The sequence below is a fragment of the Coenobita brevimanus genome, chromosome 20 (genome assembly GCF_032717465.1).
Source record: "Coenobita brevimanus isolate Jiangsu-jjx chromosome 20, ASM3271746v2, whole genome shotgun sequence".
Classification (NCBI taxonomy): domain Eukaryota; kingdom Metazoa; phylum Arthropoda; class Malacostraca; order Decapoda; family Coenobitidae; genus Coenobita; species Coenobita brevimanus.
In genome coordinates this window covers 22,357,100-22,363,425 of record NC_136973.1, presented here as the reverse complement: position 1 = coordinate 22,363,425, position 6,326 = coordinate 22,357,100, and positions in this window count along the sequence as shown.

The window sequence follows — 6,326 nt, the reverse complement described above, 5'->3', positions numbered from 1 at the left end:
GTATGACGATGTTTGGAGGATTTATACAGCGCAGAATAGGGCAGTGAGGTGTACTGTAATAAGCAAAATAAATCGCTTGAGAAAAGGTGCTAGGGAGCTTCCTCAGCCGACAGGAATGCCACCCATAGCCTGGACTCAAAATTCATTCGTAACCAAAAACAGAGAAACAGGAAATTAGTGCGTCATCGCTCGCTCTCTCTCTCTCTCTCTCTCTCTCTCTCTCTCTCTCTCTCTGATCCACTGCAGTGCTGTTATGGCAAGATGTATCGCCTCTTCCTTTCCTACGCTGCATATGGCGTTGAATGAGTGTACCAACGCCAAGGACAGGTGGCAAGAAAAACAGCAGTGACCCCCCACCTCTCTCTCTCTTTCTCTTTCTGTGTGTGTGTGTGTGTGTGTGTGTGTGTGTGTGTGTGTGTGTAACCTTGTTGGTGAAAGTGTGATATAGGTGTAATACATTACAGCTTCTGTGTGTGTGTGTGTGTGTGTGTGTGTGTGTGTGTGTGTGTGTGTGTGTGTGTGTGTGTGTGTGTGTGTGTGTGTGACTCTCGGCAAACTAAAGTCCTAAAGCTGACAGTAACTTCTCGTCTCCCGTTGCAACCTCCCTTAAACTACATTACCTTCCCCTCACGTCTCGTCGTACTCTCCTTTACTTTCCTTTAAGGTGGTTGTCAATTCGCCTCATCTGTCCTTTAACTATTCTTTGGTTTATCTTACACTAAACTCACCTATTCACTAAACTCATTTATTCATTACCTTTACTCTTGCAGTTAATTATAATAAGCAGTTTAATAAAAAGTGGTAGGCGGGGGCGACCATCATCCACTCACTTGATGTACAGTAGTGCTGCCTACTTTTTCCTTCACTTTTATCACATATATTTTTTTCCTGTCTGCCCTCCTCTCGTTATTTCTCCCATCTTTCCTGTCACTTTTTACTACTCTTCTTTCCTTTTCAGGTGGCTTTACTTTGAGTGACACGCCTAATGGTTTCCTGTAAGCCGGGAAACCATTTCAACGCTGGGTGGTAACCATATAACTAACCCACATGTGTTCTTTATTTCTCAGCAAGCGGGTTCTGGCTCTAGATAGACAGATAGACAGACAGCTTAATAATCTTTTCTTCTTTAACCTCAGTGGAGTTGCGTTCATTTTCAAACATCATCAAATATCCATTTTCCTTCTCGACCAGCGTTAGTGTTTCTCTCTCTCTCTCTCTCTCTCTCTGCTTTTCGTTAATGTATTTCCAAAACTTTCCTAATTGCTATAAATAACTTTCCTTAATGGCTTCTAAATCATACAATAATACTGTAGCTATAAATGATAATGTAAACTGATATAAAGGGAAATATAAAGCCCAACAGTGATATAAAGGGAAATATAAAGCACAACAGTGATATAAAGGGAAATATAAAGCCCAACAGTGATATAAAGGGAAATATAAAGCCCAACAGTGATATAAAGGGAAATATAAAGCCCAACAGTGATATAAAGGGAAATATAAAGCCCAACAGTGATATAAAGGGAAATATAAAGCACAACAGTGATATAAAGGGAAACATTAAGCCCAACAGTGATATAAAGGGATATAAAGGGCAGTGTAAACAGTGATATGAGGGGAATTATAAAATCATACTCTTTCCCGTCCCTTATATGAGGAAAGTAATACATTTGATCGAGAAATACTGCGGTTTTACACCCGCGTTCGCAGTGCAAGGGAATTCAGAGGAATCGTATCGTTCGTATTACCGATACATACAATGGCTCCAACGTGCTTGCTGCCGTCGGCCTTGGTCACCTAATGGCGGTTCTCCACCCTGCTCGATCTCTGGCAGCCTCCCTATTCAGTCTCTTATCCCTTTAGGTCATACTGTATCTCGCAACGATACCCCCGACGTTCACACTTCTCACTTTCCGTACCCAACTGTCATCCTCCATCCTCTCCACATGCCCAAACCATCTCAGTCTATCCCTCCTCATCACATCACTATATTCACGTAAAGTTTAGAATTTTCACGTCCCTCGTTTAGATCTCAATTCGACTGCAACCAAACTTAGTGATGTTGGGGGTTTGCCTAGACTAGAACGAAGTGATTCTTTTTCGTCAATAATCTGTCAAAGGTCAAGGTCAGAGGGCAAGATTAGTCTCACAGGGCGCGGGTGTTTCAGACTTAGAGTGATGATGACGATGATGGTGATGATGATGTTGATGATGTTGCTGTTGTTGATAATGATGATGTTCATGTTGATGATGATAATGATGGTGTTGGTGTTGATGATGATGTGTATGACGATCATAATAATGATAATGATGATGTTCATGTTCATGTACATGATGGTGTTGATGTTAATGATGATGATGTTGATGATAACGTTATTGTGGATGATGATGATGATGAGGTTGCTACTGTTATTGTTGATGATATTATTAATGATGATAATGATGGTGGTGTTAATGTTGTTGTTAATGACGATTTTACGATAAAGGTGATGATGATGATGAGGACTGTGATGATGATGATGATGATGATGATGACGATGATGTTGATGAGAAGGAGGAAAGAGAGAATGTTAAATGTTGATACTGGCTGTTGTTGTTGTTGTTGTTGATCACCATCATCATCAAAAACATCATCATCATATTGTTGTTGTTGTTGATGGTGATGATACTGTTGATGATGAATATGTCCATGATGTTGTTGTTGTTGCTACTGTTGTTCTGGGTAGTGGTGGTGGTGATGATGATGATGATGATGATGATGATGATAATTTGTTGTTACTGATGATGATGATGTCAACAGCCCATCCCTCTTTCGGGAGATGGGGAAGGAATTGAGGGACGCTTAGCCTACTCGAGTAGCCCTGACACTAAACGCAGGTTAAGTAGATGCGTCCACGGGAAGGCGTCTGTCTCAAACACCTTTATTCTCTGTCTGTCTCTCTCTCTCTCTCTCTCTCTCTCTCTCTCTCTCTCTCTCTCTCTCAGCTTAGGCAATAACGAAGCTAAGGGGTTAACGAAAGCTATAGTATGTCATTTCTGTTCCAAAATTCTGACATGGGCTTCATAATATATTTCAGAGATGGCAAAAATAACACTGAAAATCATAGTAAAGGGGTATAAAGGGAAGGGATGATAAAAACTTCTACCTTACCTTCCAAATATAGATTAAAGTTAGACGTACATTAACTTCTATCAATGGTTCAGATCCTTGGAATATGTTCAGCTGTTGGTATATAATTAACTGCTAACCACAATAATGTGTCAGTTAAACAGAATAAATGTATGCATGGCACACGTTTCAAAGTTCAACACATAAGCACACTCGTTATTATCCAAAGCTCGTGTTACTTTCTTATTCAAACTTGTCCATCACTCACGTTGCTTTTATTGGCCAAGCTTCCTTGTACTGTACTACCTCATGTCTATATTTAGCGAATATTTAATAATGGATGCCCACGAATGTTTGGTATGAGTGACGGGCAATGTCGAGAGTCCGTGAAACCAAGCCGGAGCACATTACCTCTCACACCCACAGCTAAAGCGACACTGATCCCTGGGAGTTGGGAACTTGGGATCAGTGGCAGCCTGAAGCCAGCAGCCTGCAGCCAGCCAACCCAACCCACCAACCCAGTCCGACGCTAGTATTCAGCGGTTTGTAACTTTTAATATCTCGTTCTCTCCCTGTTATTGCTGTCTCCCCTAGCACTTTCAGTTCATATGCCTTCTTTGATAATCCAAAGATTTTCTCTCTCTCTCTCTCTCTCTCTCTCTCTCTCTCTCTCTCTCTCTCTCCTTTTCCGTCTGTCTCTGCCTGTCTGTCTGTCTGTGTCTGTCAAGACTTCAAAATGCACATTTTTTTTTTTTTTTTTTTTTACCTAACGTTCCTCCGTTTCCAAAATGGTCTCACTTTCCAAACTTTGCTTCTAATCCACACGAGTTCCTTCCTATCCTCACTAACTTCCTTTCCTCACTATCTTCCTATCCTCACTACCTTCCTATCCTCATTAGCTTTCTATCCTCACTAGTTTTCTATCCTCACTAACTCCCTATGCTCACTACCTTCCTATCATCACTACCTTCCTATCTTCACTAACTTCCTGTCCTCATTATCTTCCTATCCTCACTACCCTCCTATCATCACTAACGTTTTATCCTAACTACCTTCCTGTCATCACTAACTTCCTATCCTCACTAACTTCCGTCTGTCGTCTTCCTTCACTTCCCTCATGCAATGCGTTCATTTTTTTCCCCGCCTTCTATACGGCGTTCACTCCAAGCTGGCCTAGATTTTCGTCCTTATGCAGCATATATCGGAGTCAGTGGGAGAAAGACAAAGAAAGGGTTCTACGTCCATTCCACCGCACATCTTCGTGACTAGCATCCTATTCTAGCGTTAATCTCTTGTTACGGCTCTGGATTCAAGATGGAGAGATGGCAATTTTAGGCCGAGTTAAACAGGGTACAGAAACTCACCTTCCCTTTTGCCCATCAGATTTCTCTCTCTCTCTCTCTCTCTCTCTCTCTCTCTCTCTGCACTCAATCTTTTTCTCCCTTTCTCCCATTACACTCAGTCACGAAAAAGTCTTTTGTCAGTTAATCAGTGCCCAGTGCATGTTCAACAACATTCAAAAATACACACATTGAATGTATAATATTATTCACAGCCACACTGAAGTAGGTCTTGGGGAAGAGGAAATACAGCTGTGGTATCATATGGAAAAATTGGGTATTGTGATATTATAAGAAGTGATGGGAAGATTTATTACAAACCCATATGTGGTTGGTAACACTCATGAATCGATCATCACACTGCCATATTGCAGAACATTTGCCTATCAGATAGCATTTATTAAAACTTCCTACATTGCTGTGGGAAGTTGTATTATTCTTGCCACTATTATTATTAAAACTTCGCACATCCGCATGGAAAGTTTTCTTTTTGTCATATTATTAAAACTTCCCACAGTCCTGTGAGAAGTTTTATTGTTTTTGTCAACATCATTATTATTCTAGGGAGGATTTAAATCGCTGTCATTCACACCCCGCTTCATCTGACCAAACATCCTCCTGATCCGACTATCGGAACCCGGATGGGATCCGGAAAAAGACAAAAAACGAACGACCTTAAAGCTCAAGAACCACTTAAGTAGAGGACTGAAATGTTTATGGCATATACCTGGGCCATGGCCAGAATGCAGTGCTTAATATAGTCCAGATCGGATCATTATTCTCTGAGATCGCCTACGGTCCAAAATTTTGGAATGTTCTGGAAGACAGAGAAGTAGCTTGATTTTACATGAAAGAATAAAGCTTGGTGGACTTGCAGATCTTGATGACCTAAGGTGACATGCAGAAGATCAGTGACCTGGACCTCCAGGTCCCTTTAATAAGCTTAGCTTCAAGCAGGCAATGGCTGGGACAAGTTTTTCTTTATCAAAATTGTCCTTGGACAAGTTTATGGTGTTCAAGTTATTATTATTGTTATTATTATTTTATTATTATTATTATTATTATTATTATTATTATTATTATTATTATCATCATTATTATTATTGCTATTATTATTAATACTATTAAAATCCATGATCTGAATGTCACACGGCTATACTGCAGAACTTTTACATATCAGAATTCCTTTGTTCCCAGAACTGCTTGTCTTTGCAACTCACTTCCTCAGACTAGTTTCCCCCAAACTTCAACCTACAGCAGCTCAAGTTACACCATTACAGATTTTTATTAGACTTTTTTTCATTAATGAATGAAGGACTCCAGTAATCTGGCGTATAGATTTTTAACATTTGCTTTTCTTTCATCTGTTCATGTTCTGGAAGTGAGAGAGAGAGAGAGAGAGAGAGAGAGAGAGAGAGAGGGAGGGAGGGAGGGAGGGAGAGAGAGGGAGAGAGATAGAAAAGAAAAACTGACTGAAATGTGATCCTTCCACTATCCTTCCGCCACATGACGTCACGAGCCTCCATGCTGTTTATTTCTTTTTGTCTCGTCCCCAGCTGCTCAGATCTGTTGTTATCTGGATTTTCATACTTAAATATCGCTGCCTCTAGTCTAATGCAACCCGCCTATTGTTAATTACCTTGAGTTATACCATTAGGGTTCCTACTCTTGTCGGTAAAGGAAGCTCCCTAACACCTCATCCTAAGCGATTTATTTTGCTTATTACATCTTATTGTAATACTCTGTTATCTAAACCACGTCATACTCTGCATTAGTAAAGCACAAAAAGGATAGTAATAAGATATATTCAAAAATAAATCGCCAAGGAAGAGATGTTAAGGAGCTTCCTTACCCGAAGAAAATACGGGCTCAAGTCC